Consider the following 18,962-nt stretch of genomic DNA (forward strand, 5'->3'; position numbering starts at 1 on the left):
CCTTTATTTCTCCTATAAGTTCAACCTTTAGCACAATGCTCTTTCAAACATCCTAACTTAAACATGCTTACTTATTTCTAAAGAATTCTTTCCTTATAACCATTTACTAAGCGCACCTCCTCAGTATGCATCAGGGAGAGAATTGAACTCTGTACTGCATTAAGATTCTACACATGATAAAGGGTTTCTTTCATCCTCTGACATGTATGTCAACATGCCATTTTACTTTACCAATTCTAGTCCCTTCTTCAACTTTCCTAAGTTACTAGTGCCTGATGGCAGTAAGCCTCATCTTCTTAAAATCTGGCACAATATATTTCAATGTCCACAAATATAAAAAAAATTCAATAAAGTACCATTGAAATTACTGACCATCCTCATCTGTTTCCTTCACTTCAACTATATCTCAACTCCCATTTTGATTACCCAAAACGTTTCCACCTCAAAACTTTCACTCTAGAACCCCATATATCACTACTTTTTCACTTCATTTCCTCCTATTCAGCTCGCTGATTTTCAAACTTCACTTTATGTAGAATTTCCTAAGAAACTTGTTAAAACATTTTATACCTATATTATATTCAGAACTAACTACTTGGAAAGTGTGTGCCACATTGCCATGGAAATAAATTTTCTGTAACTGAAAATCAAATAAGGCCATTTCATCCTGAAATTATTCAATATTCTCTTCAGCTGGAGAATAAAATTCTTTCCATATGGCTTACAATAGAGCCAAACAAAAATATTTGTAGGTTCCATTTTTTTTCCCTCCATGCCTTTTCTGTATAGGCAATTCTGTTTTCTCACTACCCTCCTTTCCCTTGTTATCTTGTAACACCCTACTCATACTTCAAGACTCATCTCTTCTAGGAAGTCTTCCCTGATATATCCCGAGGAACAAAGGTTCCTCTCTCCTGTAAGGTTACAGATTGCTGTCTGTGGTGTTTTCTCAGGACTTGACTCACTTCTGTAACAATCACTCCTCATATAAGCAAAGTATATTCTTTTGTTCTTTTGGTATTGGACTTGGCCATGTGACTTGCTATGGTCAGTGGGACATAAACCTCAAGTTTAAATGTTGTGTATGTTTTAGTTATATACCTTGTAATTCTCTTCTCTTCCCCAGTAGTAGCACTGCTTTGGTAGCTCCTTTTTTTCAGGGAAAAAAAGTCATGTAGTGCCCAGATGAACCAGTTCTCAGCCTGGAATTGAGACTAATGAAACTGAATTGAGAAATGGCCTACACAAAATCTGAACAAGAAAACAAAACTTTTTGTTGTGAACACTGGGCTTGTTATTTTTATGCACCACTATTACAGAATAATATATCAAGACAACTGATTATTTGTCATCTGTGTTTTCTTCCTTTTTTCATGATATTTAAATCCCCTACTATGCATGTTTATGTCAAAGAGATACATTCATTTACTTTTACGTTAAAACATTTGTAAAGATTCTACTGTATATACTGAAGATTTTATATCTAATATTTGTCCCAGTAAGGGTTATTATAAAAAGAGCTGGCATTCGACAAGTATGGGCAAATAAGCTTTAGTGAGACTGTGGGAATGCTATAACCAAAGGAATTCAAGTAATTTGTGTAACATGCACTTCCTGTATTTTATACATTAATAAGAGCATTGATTATGCCACTTGGATTTCTTGAATTCCTCATATTTCTCCAGTAACTACCTGCAGATGTATATTGCTACATTTGTTACTTATCTCTTATACGCTCTTTATTTAAAAGGAAAGAATCATTGTTACATATTTTCCTCTCAGTCTTTTTTCTTCCTAAATCTAAAGAGGAGATTGATTTTTTTTAATCCAGGGTAAATATTCTTTAAAAGGTTTTAGTACAGTGTATTTATTTTTAATTTCAGATTATTAGGGGGTATGTGTGTTTTGTTTACATACTTTGTTTTTATACACACAGATTGAGTCAAACGTATACACGTAAGTGTGCCCTTCACCCAGAGAGTGTGCACTCTACCCAAATAAGTGGGAATTTACCCCTCCTATGCTTTTCCCCTTCCTCCAGCTTGATTTTCATTTATATTGACTTCCATATGTTCACTTAACTGTTGATCAATTAGTTCCAACTTGGTATTGACTGCAAGTGTTTTTCTTCATTCTTGTGATACTTCACTTAGAATAATGGTTTCTAGTTCCCTCCAGATTATCAAAAATGGTACTAGATCACCAATTTTTTATGGCATACTAGTACTCCGTGGTACACATTTTATTAGTCCACTCACGTATTGGTGGGAACTTGGGTTGTTACCATGTCTTTGCAATTGTGAACTGTGCTGTTATAAACCTTCAAGTGCAGGTGTCCTTTTGATAAAATGACCTCTTATCCTCTGGGTAAATACCCAGCAGTGTGATGGTAGATCTACCTTAAGTTCTTCGAGATATCACTCTGCAACTTTCCATAGAAGTTGTACTACTTTTCAGTTCTACCAACAGTGTATAAGTGTTTCTTTCTCTTTGCATCTACACCAGCACTTATTTTAAAACTATTTGTTAGGTCATATCTCATTGTGCTTTTGATTTCCATTTCCCTAATGATTATAGATGTTGAACATTAGACTATCTTCCTTTGAAAGGTTTCTTTTTCTGTCTCTTACCCACATTTCAACGGGATTGTTTAATTCTTTGTTGCTGACTTGCTTGAGTTCCTTGTAGATTTTGAATATCAGTCCTTTGTTTGACATATAGCATGCAAATATTTTCTCCCCTTTAATGGGTTGTCTATTTGCTCTTCTTATTGTGTCTTTGGCTATGCATAGGTGCATAGTTTTCATTTTTTAATTTGATCAGTTCCCATTTACTTATTTTTTGCTATTGCTGTAATTGTGTTTGGGGTCTTCTTCACAAATTCTTTGCCTAGGCCAATAACTATAAGAGTTTTCCAATATTTTTTCCAGAACTGTATTTCATATAGTTTCCTCACTTAGGTTTAAGTCTTTTATACATCATTAATTTATTTTTGTGAGTGCTGAGAGGTGCAGATCGTGTTTCAATCTCTTATGTGTTTTCCCAGCACTATTTATTGAAAAGAGATTCTGCTCCCCAGTGTATGCTTTTTATTTGCTTTGTCAAAAATAGGATGGGAATATGAAGATGGTTCCATCTCTGTTTTTCTGTTCTCATTCATAGGTCTATGTCTCTGTTTTTGTGCCAGTACCATGCTGGTTTGGTTACTATAGGCTTGCAGTATAGCTTGAAGTCTAGTAATGTAATGCTTCCCATTTTCTTATTATGTTAGGTTACTTTGGCTTTGGGGGTCTTTTCTGGCTCGCTATGAAGTGCAGAATTATTTTTCTAGATTTGTGAAAAATGACAGTTGTACTTTAATGGGGATTGCACTGAATCTGTAAATCATCTCGGGTAGCATACCCCATGCATTAATTTAATGTTAAGTTTTAATGTTTTGTTGATATTTCAATTTTAAGAAGCCTCAACTGTCACAAAATATACAATATGTTATTGCACTTCGTTAACTATCAAAAAAACTCAGTAGATGATGCCTAAGAATTACATCATCAAGGAGACCACAATGATGTAGAGAATTATTTTCTGAACTTGTAAGAGAAGCTCTTAAATTTTACTAAAATACAGTGGCTATGAATGCAGAGGTCCAAAGGGTGATTATACACTTAACAAGTTAAAAGTGTCATGTGTGTTTTCATGCAAGCAGTCACCAGAATGGAGATAGTTGTGCTTTATGCATTAGTTATAGGCCTTAAGAAAGTTAAAAATAAATTATTTTACTTAGTCCTAAAAAATATGTTTCTGGACTAAAAATACTTTTATCGCAATAGTAGATGCACACATCAAGCAACTGCTCCATCACCTTTTACATAGCATAAATTTATTATATGCTCCTATTAGAATGTAAGCCCATGATAGTAGAAACTTTTTCTTTGATTTAGTGCTGTATCCATTGTTCCTGGAATAATGAAAGTATTTTAACATTATAAAAGCATATAATATACAGTCAACAAAATGTAGCATTTGTGGAGACAGAGACATAAATATATCAGTACACAGACAGAATCAGGGGCATACTCAAGACAAAGATTTAGTTTTGTTCAAGCTCAACAATTTTATTTATACTTATAACTATACTAAAAAGGTAACAGGGCAGCGCCTGTGGCTCAAGGAGTAGGGCGCTGATCCCATATGCCAGAGGTGGTAGGTTCAAACCCAGACCTGGCCAAACAAAAAAGGTAACAAATAGGAAAACTATTATATATGAATCAATTTAAAAAATGATTTCTAGGGTTTTGTTGTACCATGTACAAATTTAAAAATAATTTTCATGATATTAAGATATGAATACCTAATATGCATAATATCTAAGTATTTTGCTCAAAATTTAATGTAATTTCAATGGCAACTTGTACAACAAAAGTGCTGCATTGCGACAGTGAAGTGGAGGCAGAGTGGCTCTGCGAGCTCCTCTCCGCTTTCCCACAGAGAAACCCTGACTGGCCACAGAGGGCGAGCCACACACATGCCCTCAAGCCCGGGAGGTCACTATCATATGACAAAGGCTTTGCCGCAGTTCATTGTCCTCCCTGTGTACTTTCCATTTGCCTTCCTGGGCATCTGATAAAATTTTATAAACTTAAGTTTGTCGGGGGAGGCAGAGTAAGATGGCAGCCGAGTAACAGCTTCCTTGCATCTGGGCACCGTGAGTCTGGACAGATAGGACTCCAGGCATCTCTGGCTGGTGGGATCTGCCTATCATCACCCCTGAGAGGATACAGGGAGTCAGCGAGAGACTTCTGGACCCCAAGAGGAGGACTAAAACAGTGGAAAACCGGCAAGTGGTTGCGTGTGTTCAATCCGTCTAAACCCGCCACAACTTCCACAGGCATGAGAACTTAAAGAGCAAGAGGAAGTGAAAGGAAAATTAGGGCAAGGAAACAGATAAAAGAAATCACTCATGAGGACGAATCAGCAGAAAACTCCAGGCAACATGAAGAACCAGTCCAGAACAACCCCGCCAAGGGACCATGAGGTAGCTACTGCAGAGGATTCCACCTATACAGAAATGTTAGGAATGACAGAAAGGGAATTTAGAATACACATGTTGAAAACAATGAAAGAAATGATGGAAACAATGAAGGAAACTGCTAATAAAGTGGAAAATAACCAAAAGGAAATTCAAAAACAGAATCAAATAAGAGATGAACGATATGAAGAATATAAAAAGGATATAGCAGAGCTGAAGGAACTAAAACAGTCAATTAGGGAACTTAAAGATGCAATGGAAAGTATCAGCAACAGGTTAGACCATGCAAAAGAAAGAATTTCAGAGGTAGAAGACAAAGTTTTTGAGATAACTCAGATAGTAAAAGAGGCAGAAAAGAAGAGAGAGAAAGCAGAACGTTCACTGTCAGAATTATGGGACTTTATGAAGCGTTCCAACATACGAGTTATAGGAATTCCAGAAGGGGAAGAAGAATGCCCCAGAGGAATGGAAACCATACTAGAGAATATTATAAAAGAAAATTTCCCAAATTTCACCAAAGATTCTGACACACTGCTTTCAGAGGGCTATCGGACCCCAGGTCGCCTCAACTCTAACCGAGCTTCTCCAAGACACACTGTGATGAACCTGTCCAAAGTCAAGACAAAAGAAAAGATTCTGCAAGCTGCCAGGAGTAAGCGCCAGTTGACCTACAGGGGCAAATCCATCAGAGTGACCGCAGACTTCTCTAATGAAACTTTCCAAGCAAGAAGACAATGGTCATCTACCTTTAATCTACTTAAACAGAACAATTTCCAGCCCAGAACTCTGTACCCTGCTAACCTAAGCTTCAAAATTGACAGAGAAATCAAATCATTTACGGATATACAAACATTGAGGAAATTCGCCACAACAAGACCAGCTCTACAGGAAATACTTCAACCTGTTCTGCACACTGACCACCACAATGGATCAGCAGCAAAGTAAGAACTCAGAAATCAAAGGACAGAACCAAACCTCCACACTGATGCAAAAGATAAAACTAAGCAATGGACTCTCACAAAATAAGACGAATAGAATACTACCACACTTATCAATTATCTCAGTAAATGTTAATGGCTTGAATTCCCCACTGAAGAGACATAGATTGGTTGACTGGATTAAAAAACACAAGCCATCCATTTGCTGTCTGCAAGAAACACACCTGGCTTCAAAAGACAAATTAAAGCTCCGAGTCAAGGGTTGGAAGACAATTTTTCAGGCAAATGGAATTCAGAAGAAAAGAGGAGTTGCAATCTTATTTTCAGATACATGTGGATTTAAAGCAACTAAAGTCAAACAAGACAAAGATGGTCACTTTATATTGGTCAAGGGAAAAATACAACAGGAAGACATTTCAATTCTAAATATCTATGCACCCAATTTAAATTCTCCCAGATTCTTGAAACAGACCTTACTCAGTCTGAGCAATATGATATCTGATAATACCATAATAACAGGGGACCTTAACACTCCTCTTACAGAGCTGGACAGATCCTCTAAACAGAAATTAAACAAGGATATAAGAGATTTAAATGAGACCCTAGAACAACTGTGCTTGATAGACGCATATAGAACACTCCATCCCAAAGATAAAGAATATACATTCTTCTCATCACCCCATGGAACATTCTCCAAAATTGATCATATCCTGGGACACAAAACAAATATCAACAGAATCAAAAGAATTGAAATTTTACCTTGTATCTTCTCAGACCATAAGGCACTAAAGGTGGAACTCAACTCTGACAAAAATGCTCCACCCCACCCAAAGGCATGGCAATTAAACAATCTTCTGTTGAATAACAGATGAGTGCAGGAAGAAATAAAACAGGAAATCATTAACTTCCTTGAGCATAACAACAACGAAGACACAAGCTACCAAAACCTGTGGGATACTGCAAAAGCAGTTTTGAGAGGAAAATTCATCGCTTTAGATGCCTACATTCGAAAAACAGAAAGAGAGCACATCAACAATCTCACAAGAGATCTTATGGAATTGGAAAAAGAAGAACAATCTAAGCCTAAACTCAGTAGAAGAAAAGAAATATCCAAAATCAAATCAGAGATCAATGAAATTGAAAACAAAAGAATCATTCAGAAAATTAATGAAACAAGGAGTTGGTTTTTTGAAAAAATAAATAAAATAGATAAACCATTGGCCAGACTAACGAGGAATAGAAAAGTAAAACCTCTAGTAACCTCAATCAGAAATGATAAAGGGGAAATAACTGATCCCACAGAGATACAAGAGATCATCTCTGAATACTACCAGAAAGTCTATGCCCAGAAATTTGACAATGTGAAAGAAATGGATCAATATTTGGAATCACACCCTCTCCCTAGACTCAGCCAGGAAGAAATAGAGCTCCTGAACAGACCAATTTCAAGCACTGAGATCAAAGAAACAATAAAAAAGCTTCCAACCAAAAAATGCCCTGGTCCAGATGGCTTCACTCCAGAATTCTATCAAACCTTCAAGGAAGAGCTTATTCCTGTACTGCAGAAATTATTCCAAAAAATTGAGGAAGGACTCTTCCCCAACACATTCTATGAAGCAAACATCACCCTGATACCAAAACCAGGAAAAGACCCAAACAAAAAGGAGAATTTCAGACCAATCTCACTCACGAATATAGACGCAAAAATTCTCAACAAAATCCTAGCCAATAGATTACAGCTTATCATCAAAAAAGTCATTCATCATGATCAAGTAGGCTTCATCCCAGGGATGCAAGGCTGGTTTAACATACGCAAGTCTATAAACGTTATCCACCATATTAACAGAGGCAAAAAATAAAGATCACATGACCCTCTCAATAGATGCAGAAAAAGCATTTGATAAAATCCAGCATCCTTTTCTAATTAGAACACTGAAGAGTATAGGCATAGGTGGCACATTTCTAAAACTGATTGAAGCTATCTATGACAAACCCACAGCCAATATTTTACTGAATGAAGTAAAACTGAAAGCTTTTCCTCTTAGAACTGGAACCAGACAAGGTTGTCCTCTGTCACCTTTACTGTTCAACGTAGTGCTGGAAGTTCTAGCCAATACAATTAGGCAAAACAAGGAAATAAAGGGAATCCAAATGGGAGCAGAGGAGGTCAAACTCTCCCTCTTTGCTGACGACATGATCTTATACTTAGAGAATCCCAAAGACTCAACCACAAGACTCCTAGAAGTCATCAAAAAATACAGTAATGTTTCAGGATATAAAATCAATGTCCACAAGTCAGTAGCCTTTGTGTACACCAATAACAGTCAAGATGAGAAGCTAATTAAGGACACAACTCCCTTCACCATAGTTTCAAAGAAAATGAAATACCTAGGAATATACCTAACGAAGGAGGTGAAGGACCTCTATAAAGAAAACTATGAACTCCTCAGAAAGTAAATAGCAGAGGATATTAACAAATGGAAGAACATACCATGCTCATGGATGGGAAGAATCAATATTGTTAAAATGTCTATACTTCCCAAAGCAATCTACCTATTCAATGCCATTCCTATCAAAGTACCTACATCGTACTTTCAAGATTTGGAAAAAATGATTCTGCGTTTTGTATGGAACCAGAAAAAAACCCGTATAGCTAAGGCAGTTCTCTGTAACAAAAATAAAGCTGGGGGCATCAGCATACCAGATTTTAGTCTGTACTACAAAGCCATAGTGCTCAAGACAGCATGGTACTGGCACAAAAACAGAGACATAGACACTTGGAATCGAATTGAAAACCAAGAAATGAAACTAACATTTTACAACCACCTAATCTTTGATAAACCAAACAAGAACATACATTGGGGGAAAGACTCCCTATTCAATAAATGGTGTTGGGAGAACTGGATGTCTACATGTAAAAGACTGAAACTGGACCCACACCTTTCCCCACTCACAAAAATTGATTCAAGATGGATAAAGGACTTAAATTTAAGGCATGAAACAATAAAAATCCTCCAAGAAAGCATAGGAAAAACACTGGAAGATATTGGCCTGGGGAAAGACTTCATGAAGAAGACTGCCATGGCAATTGCAACAAAAATAAACAAATGGGACTTCATTACACTGAAAAGCTTCTGTACAGCTAAGGAGACAATAACCAAAGCAAAGAGACAACCTACACAATGGGAAAGGATATTTGCATATTTTGAATCAGACAAAAGCTTGATAACTAGGATCTACAGAGAACTCAAATTAATCCACATGAAAAAAGCCAACAATCCCATATATCAATGGGCAAGAGACATGAATAGAACTTTCTCTAAAGACGACAGACGAATGGCTAACAAACACATGAAAAGATGTTCATCATCTCTATATATTAGAGAAATGCAAATCAAAACAACCCTGAGATATCATCTAACCCCAGTGAGAATGGCCCACATCACAAAATCTCAAAACTACAGATGCTGGCGTGGATGTGGAGAGAAGGGAACACTTTTACACTGCTGGTGGGACTGCAAACTAGTACAACCTCTCTAGAAGGAAGTATGGAGAAACCTCAAAGCACTCAAGCTAGACCTCCCATTTGATCCTGCAATCCCATTGCTGGGCATCTACCCAGAAGGAAAAAAATCCTTTTATCTTAAGGACACTTGTACTAGACTGTTTATTGCAACTCAATTTACAATCGCCAAAATGTGGAAACAGCCTAAATGCCCACCAACCCAGGAATGGATTAACAAGCTGTGGTATATGTATACCATGGAATACTATTCAGCCATTAAAAAAAATGGAGACTTTACATCCTTTGTATTCACCTGGATAGAAGTGGAAGACATTATTCTTAGTAAAGCATCACAAGAATGGAGAAGCATGTATCCTATGTACTCAATTTTGATATGAGGACAATTAATGACAATTATGGTTATGGGGGGGGAAGCAGAAAGAGGGAAGGAGGGAGGGGGTGGGGCCTTGGTGTGTGTCACACTTTATGGGGGCAAGACATGATTGCAAGAGGGAGTTTACCTAACAATTGCAATCAGTGTTACCTGGCTTATTGAACCCTCAATGAATCCCCAACAATAAAAAAAAAAAAAAGTGCTGCATTGTGATGCAGTCAATACTCAAAATACTATACAAATTGGTATGGTAAAACAAACTTCAGAAATATAAAACAGCCTACATTAACAAATGATGAATAATCAGCAATATTATGAATATCTGTTAAGATGAATGAAGATTTAAAGCACAGAGCTACCAAAATCCAGCAAAGAGGAAACTTCTAAGAAATATTTTTCTGTGTTGTGATATCTTAGAAAATATAATTGCTTGAAGATTTAATTCACTAATATTTAGTGAGATAATTTGCTAGGTGCTAGTCCTCCTTCTTCCAAATAAATGTAGTCTATAAATGAGAGGAACAAATATATAGATGATTACAGAAAAGACTAATGAAGACTGTCATAGCTTATCCCAGGATACCATGGAAGCCACACAAGTGATATTTAACAAAAATTTAAAGAATAAGTATTTGGGAGGGCTTATGCAAGATATGAAAATTGAAATGAGTCTTGAAGGATAAGCAAGCATTATCTGAGGAGTAAAAGAAAACAGGTGACCAGAAACCCAGAGAACTGCAGACAGAAGTTCACAGATAGTCAGCAAAGCTTGAAATAATATGGTCATAATCCACGAACTTCAAGTATCATGGTATAGCAAGCATGAGATTTAAGTTGAAAAGTGCTGAAATATAAGACTGCAATAGAAGCCTGGGGCCAGTCCAAATCAAATACTCTGATAGTGAATTTGGACATTATCAACATGTCAATAGAGAGCTCAAAAAACAAAACAAAAGATACTTTAAATAGAAAAACAACCACACATGTATTTTATTAAAAATAAAAACTAGTGGATGTACAGCATAAGAGAGAGAATGGAAAAAGAGTGCTCAATAAAGATTTAGAACAAGGGTTAAAATAAAGTAATAGATGTGGGCAATATAAAAGGTGAGAAAAAAAGACTAAGTACTTGGTGAATGATTTGGAGATGAACGAGTAAGACATTAAGAAATGACTCCTTGGTGTGTTGAACGGACATCTAGGTGACTAATGTTATTGTTTGATGGAGTGCACAAAATATGAAAAGACAAGTTTGCAAATGGGGCTAAGTTGAGGAGTACTATTTATAAATTGTAGGGAATGTCATGCTTGAGAACACTGAATTTGAAATATTCGGTGGGACATTATAGTTCTAAAACTTATTAGGCAAGTGGTAAGTCAGAATGGATTTACAGAATTCAAGGTCATCAACATAGAATTGAAAACTGAAATGTAAGTTGTGTAATGAAGACTAAGTAAAGGGATAAAGGTGAGTAGAACAGATTCTGGAGAAATGCCAATATTTAAAAGTAAGTCAAATAATGTATAGTCAAATTATAAATGAGAATAACCAAGAAAATGGAGGAAAACTGGGAATTTTTTCTTCATAATATTGAATAAAGACATTAAAAAATATTACATGTACCCCATTAATACATGTAAATATTATGAATCCATAAACAAAATTGTACCTAATATATCTTTATTTACAATATCTTCATTACAAAATCTTACAAAATATTTTGTATTTGTTGATCACCTCTTTGTAAATTTTTATTTTTTTCCTCTTTTTTTATTAAATCATAAACACATAGATCATGTATACATTAATGCATTTATGGGGTACAATGTGCTGATTTTATATAGAATTAGGAATGCTTACATCACACTGGTTAATATATACCTCATCTCGTTAACTTAATTATTGTGTTAAAATATTTATACTCTATACGTCAGAGATCTGACATGTACCCTTGAATTATGCACCATAGATGTGATCCCACCATTTACCCTCCCTTGATCTGACCTTCCCCCTCCCCTCCCATCCACTCCTTCTCCCTCCCTCATCCTGGGCAAATGGTTGTTATCTATTCTTCATATGAAAGTGTGATTGTAAATTAGTTTCATAATAGTACTGAGTACAATGAATAATTTTTCTTCCATTCTTGAGTGTTTTTTTAAAAAAAAAACAAAACTACAGATGTTGGTGTGGATGTGGAGAAAATGAAACACTTCTGCACTGCTGGTGGGAGTACAAGGAGTGTAAATTTTTATAATGATTATTTTGTAAATAACGATACACTTAGCTAATATTTCCCATTTTCCCTATGTACCACAGCTTTACAGACACACTATAGAGACTAAAAACTGCAAAAGATCATTGAAACAAATAATTGATTATTTTAAATGATAAACAAAAATCTACAAGATTCTAGCTAGATTAAGAAAAAACTTTCGCTCTTCACAGATGATATGAAAGTATATCTGGAAAACACTAGGGACTCTACTACAAAACTCTTAGAAGTGATCAAGGAATACAGCAGCATCTCAGGTTACAAAATCCACATTCATAAATCGGTAGCCTTTATATATACCAACAATAGTCAAGTTGAAAAAACAGTTAAGGACTCTATCCCATTCACGATAGTGCCAAAGAAGATGAAATATTTGGGAATTTATCTAACAAAGGACGTGAAAGATCTCTATAAAGAGAACTATGAAACTCTAAGAAAAGAAATAGCTTAAAATATTAACAAATGGAAAAACATACCATGCTCATGACTGGGAAGAATCAACATTGTTAAAATGTCCATACTACCCAAAGCAATATATAATTTCTTTCTTTTTTAAAATTTTTTTTATTAAATCATAGCTGTGTACATTGATATGATCATGGGGCATCATTCACTAGCTTCACAGACCGTTTTCAATATATAATTTCAATGCAATCCCTATTAAAATTCCACTGTCATCCTTTAAAGATCTTGAAAAACAATTCTTCATTTTATATGGAATCAGAAAAAACCTCGAATAGCCAAGACATTATTCAGAAATAAAAACAAGGCAGGAGGAATTACGCTACCAGACTTCAGACTATACTACAAATCAATAGTGATCAAAACAGCACGGTATTGGCACAAAAACAGAGAAGTAGATGTCTGGAACAGAATAGAGAACCAAGAGATGAATCCAGCTACTTACCGTTATTTAATCTTTGACAAACCAATTAAAAACATTCAGTGGGGAAAAGATTCCCTATTTAACAAATGGTGCTGGGTGAACTGGCTGGCAACCTGTAGAAGACTGAAACTGGCCCCACACCTTTCACCATTAACTAAGATAGACTCTCACTGGATCAAAGATTTAAACTTAAGACATGAAACTATAAAAATACTAGAGGAGAGTGCAGGGAAAACCCTTGAAGAAATCGGGCTGGGTGAGTATTTTATGAGGAGGACCCCCCGGGCAATTGAAGCAGCTTCAAAAATACACTACTGGGACTTGATTAACTAAAAAGCTTCTGCACAGCCAAGAACACAGTAAGTAAAGCAAGCAGACAGCCCTCAGAATGGGAGAAGATATTTGCAGGTTATGTCTCCGACAAAGTTTTAATAACCAGAATCCACAGAGAACTCAAACGTATAAGCAAGAAAAGAACAAGTGATCACATCGCAGGCTGGGCAAGGGACTTGAAGAGAAACTTCTCTGAAGAAGACAGGCGCGTGGCCTTCAGACATATGAAAAAATGCTCATCATCTTTAATCATCAGAGAAATGCAAATCAAAACTACTTTGAGATACCATCTAACTCCAGTGAGACTAGCCTATATCACAAAATCCCAAGACCAGAGATGTTGGTGCGGATGTGGAGAAAAGAGAACACTTCTACACTGCTGATGGGAATGCAAATTAATACATTCCTTTTGGAAAGAGATATGGAGAACACTTAGAGATCTAGAAATAGATCTGCCATTCAATCCTGTAATCCCTCTACTGGGCATATACCCAGAAGACCAAAAAGCACATTATAACAAAGATATTTGTACAAGAATGTTTATTGCAGCCCAATTCATAATAGCTAAGTCATGGAAAAAGCCCAAGTGCCCATCGATCCACGAATGGATTAATAAATTGTGGTATATGTACACCATGGAATATTATGCAGCCTTAAAGAAAGATGGAGACTTTACCTCTTTCATGTTTACATGGATGGAGCTGGAACATATTCTCCTTAGTAAAGTATCTCAAGAATGGAAGAAAAAGTACCCAATGTACTCAGCCCTACTATGAAACTAATTTAGGGTTTTCACATGAAAGCTATAACCCAGTTACAACCTAAGAATAGGGGGAAGGGGGAAAGGGAGTGGAGGGAGGGAAGGGAGGAGGAAGGTGTTTAGAGGGAAGGGGATTGGTGGGATTACACCAGCAGTGCATCTTACAAGGGCATATGTGAAACTTGGTAAATGGTCTCTGAAGCTTGTGAGTGATGCCCCATGATTATATCAATGTACACAGCTATGATCTAATAAAATAAATAAATAAATAAATAAATAGAAATTTCAGGCGGCGCCTGTGGCTCAAGGAGTAGGGTGCCAGCCCCATATACCAGAGGTGGCTGGTTTAAGCCCTGCCCCAGCCAAAAAAGAAAGGAAACTGTAAAAATAGAAATTTGGTTGATTGCAAGAGGGACTTTACCTAACAAATGCAATCAGTGTAACCTGGCTTATTGTACCCTCGATGAATCCCCAACAATAAAAAAATATTAAAAAAAATAAAATTCAAATAAAATCAGAGATAAATAAGGAGACATTACAACTGATACTGTAAGAGACAATTATGTACAGTTATATGCTAAAAATTGAAAAATCTAGAAGAAATGGGTAAATTCATGGACAAATAAAAGGTACCTAAACTGAATCATGGAGAAACAGAAAATCTGAACAGATCAGTGATGAATAATCAAATCAAAGCCATAATAAAAAGTCTCTGATCAAAGAAAAGCTTAGGACCAGATAACTCCACTGATGAATTCTACCAAACATTTAATAACTAATGTCAATTCTTCTTAAACTATTCCAAAAAATTATGAAGGAGGAAAGTCTTCCAAACCCATTATACAAGGTATCACCTTGATACCAAAACCAGGTAAAAAGAACAACAACAAAAACTACCAGCCAACATCCATGATGAACATAGATGCAAAAATTCTCAATGTAATACTAGCAAATCATATTCCTACAGCACATTTAAAAGATCACCATGATCAAGTAGGTTTCAACCCAGTGATAGATATAAGGATGACTCAACATAAGAAAATCAATAAATGAAAGAGTACATCTAAAGAATCAATGACAAAAACCATATGATCATTTCAATAGACACAGAAAAAGCATTTGACAAAATTCAACATTCCTTCATGACAAAAACTATTAACAAAGTGGGCATAGTTGCAATGTACCTAAGCACAATAAAGGCCACATATGACAAATGCCAGCTAACATCATACTTAATGGAGAAAACTTAAAAGCTTTTCTTCTAAGATCATGAACAAAACAAAAATGCCCACTTTCACCACTTTACTCAAAATAGTACTAGTAGTCCTAGCCAGAAGAATCAAACAAGAGCAATAAACAAAAGGCATATATATTAGAAAGAAGACAGTCTAATTGCCCATCCTTGTAGATCACATAATCATATATCTATAAAATCCTAGACTTCACAAAACAATATTAGAATAAAAGGATTCAATAAAATTACAGACTACAAAAATCAACATGCAAAAGTCCAATCCTATGTTGGAAGACATCAGACACATTTGTTGTTTCATTTGTATGCTTGTTCCACTGGAGAAAAAATACAGACACACCTTTCTTACAGAAGAAACCTCACCACTCACCTTGTGAGCAATGTGAGGGACAGAAATTCAAGAAAGAGGGAAAGACCATTATCTTCTGACATTGAGGAAAGGCTAAATAGGAAGATCCACTTTATAATGCAAAATGGAAAAAAAAAATCAAGAAAGGATTGCATGTAGTCAAGTGTTGGGGTAGGCACCTGTAGTCCCAGCTACTTGGGAGGCTGAGGCAAGAGAATCACTTAAGCCCAAGAGTTTGAGGTTGCTGTGAACTGTGATGCCACAGCAATCTACCAAGGGTTACATAATGAGACTCTGTCCCAAATAAATTTTTAAAAAAGATTGCATGGTTTGTAGCAGAAGAAATGAGAATGATGGAAGGAGAGAAAGCATTTTCTACTGTATGACATGCAAGAGGAAACCTGGACTTCATCCTGGAGATTGCTTCATGAAGTATCACACAAAAAAAAATATAAACAAAAACACATTACTTATTTTATGTAAACTAAGGTAGATAATAAAATCATCAGAATCAGGTGAGTTCATATTTATGTATTTCTCTTTTAAAACCACAAAATAAACCTCTTTCTCACCCCAAATAAGTAAGAGCTGGGGAGCATGCAGATGGCAGAAAAATTGGATTAGAAAAGGTTAGCAGCATTTCTGTATACTAACAGCAAGCTACCTGTAAAAAAAAAAAAAATCAAACTAAATAACTTTTTTCAATAGCTACAAAAAGTAAAATGCCTAGGTATAAATTAACCAAGGAGGTGAAAAATCTTTACAGTGAAAACTATAAAACAATAAATAAAGAAATGGAAGAGGATGCAAATGTGTTCAAGTATTGGGAAATTAATACTGTTAAATTTAGTATTTATGTAGCTACACTACCTCAAACAATCAACAGATTCAATGCAGTCTCTAGCAAAATAGCAATAATGTTATTCACAGAAATAAAAGAAAATGTTGAGAGGATCATATGGTCTTTGTTTTTGCTTCTGTTGATATGGTAACTTACATTTAGGGATTTGCATATATTAAACCAGTCTTGCATCCCTGGGATGAAACTAACTTGATCATAATATATAATTTTTTTTTTTTATAAAATTCAACATCCTTTTCTAACAAGAACATGTGTTAGGCACAGGTGTCACATTTCTTAAACTCATTGAAGCCATCTTTGACAAACCCACAGCCAATATTATACTGAATGGAGTAAAACTGAAAGCTTTGCCACTAGAACTGGAACCAGACAAGGATGTCCTCTATTGATACTATTATTCAACATAGTGCTGGAACTTCTAGCCAATTAAATCAGGCAATAAAAGGAAATAAAGGTCATCCAAATGAGGACAGAGGAGATCAAACTCTCACTCTTTGCTGATAATAAGACCTTAGACTTAGTGAACCACAAAGACCCAACCATAAGACTTCTGGAAGTGATCAAAAAATACAGTAATGTCTCAGGATATAAATTAATGTTCAAAAATCAGTTACCTTTGCATATGGCTATAACAGCCACATTGAGAAGCTAATCAGTGACATAATTCCCTTCACAGTAGATTTTTTAAAAAAGAAATACCTAGGCATGTACTTGACAAAGGAACTCCACAAAGAAAATTATGAAACCCAAAGAAAAGAAATAGCAGAAGATGTTAACAAATGGAAGAACATACCATGTTCCTGGCTGGGAAGAATCAACATTGTGAAAATGTCTATTCTCCCCAAAGCAATCTATAGATTCAATGCAATCCCCATTAAAATACCATCATCATACTTTCAAGATTTGGAAAAAAATAACTCTTTGTTTTGTATGGAACCAGAAAAACTCCCATACAGCCAAGGCAATTCTTAGTAATAAAAACAAAGCCATGGACATCACCTTATCACACTTTAGGCTTTATTATAAGTCCATAGTGATCAAAACATCATGGTAATGGGACGAAAATAGAGACATAGATATTTGGAACTGAATAGAAAACCATGAGATGAAATAACATTTTACAGCCACCTGATCTTTGATAAACCAAACAAGAGCACACATTGGGGGAAAGAATCCCTTTCAATAAATGGTGCTGGGAGAACTGGATATCCACATGGAAAAGACCGAAACTATACCCACACCTTTCACCACTCACAACAATTGACTCAAGGGTGGCACCTGTGGCTCAAAAGGGTAGGGCGCCGGCCCCATATGCTGGAGGTGGCGGGTTCAAACTCAGCCCCGGCCAAAAACTGCAAAAAAAAAAAAAAAAAAACACTCAAGATGGATAAATGTTTTAAATCTAAGGCATGAAAAAAACAAAAAAAAAATTCTCGAAGAAAGTGTGGGAAAAACACATAAAGATATAAGTCTGGGGAAAGATTTAAGTAGTCCCAGCTACCTGAGAGGCTGAGGCAAGAGAATCGCTTAAGCCCAAGAGCTTGAGGTTGCTGTGAACTGTGACGCCATGGCACTCTACCAAGGGCGACATAGTGAGACTCTGTCTCAAAACAAAAAAAAAAAAAAAAAAGAGAAAGATGTTATGAAGACTTCTGTGGCAATTATAACAACAACAACAAACGAGAAACTTGGACTTAATTAAACTGAAAAGCTTCTGTACAGCTAAGGAGACAACAACCAGAGCAAATAGACAACCTTCAGAATAGGAAGAGATATTTTCATATTACGAATCAGACAAAGGCTCAATAATTAGGATATAAAGTGAACTCAAATTAATCAACAAGAAAAGAGCTAACAACCCCATATATCACTGAGCAAGAGACATGAATAGAAACTTTTCTAAGGAAGACACAGAATGGCTAACAAACATATGAAAAAATGCTCTTTGCCCCTAATCATCAGAGAAATGCAATCAAAACCACCCTGAGATATAACCTAACCCCAGTAAGATTAGCCCATGTCACAAAGTCCCAAAGCTGCAGATGCTGGCACAGATGTGGAGAGATTGGAGCACTTTTACACTGTTGGTGAGACTGCAAATTAAAACAGCCTCTTTGGAAAGAAGTATGGAGAATCCTCAAAAGTTTCAAATTACATCTCCGATTTGATCCCACAATCCCACTAGGCATCTACCCAGAAGAAAAAAGGACACTTGCATTACGTTGTTTATCACAGTTCAGTTTACAATCGCTGACACGGAAACAACCTAAAGACCTATCAACTCAGGAATGGATTAACAAATTGTGGCATATACATACCATGGAATACTATTCAGCCATGAAAGCTATGGTAACTTCACATTTTTTGTAATATCCTGGATGGAA

This window comes from Nycticebus coucang, chromosome X (genome assembly GCF_027406575.1).
Source record: "Nycticebus coucang isolate mNycCou1 chromosome X, mNycCou1.pri, whole genome shotgun sequence".
NCBI classification, from domain to species: Eukaryota; Metazoa; Chordata; class Mammalia; order Primates; family Lorisidae; genus Nycticebus; species Nycticebus coucang.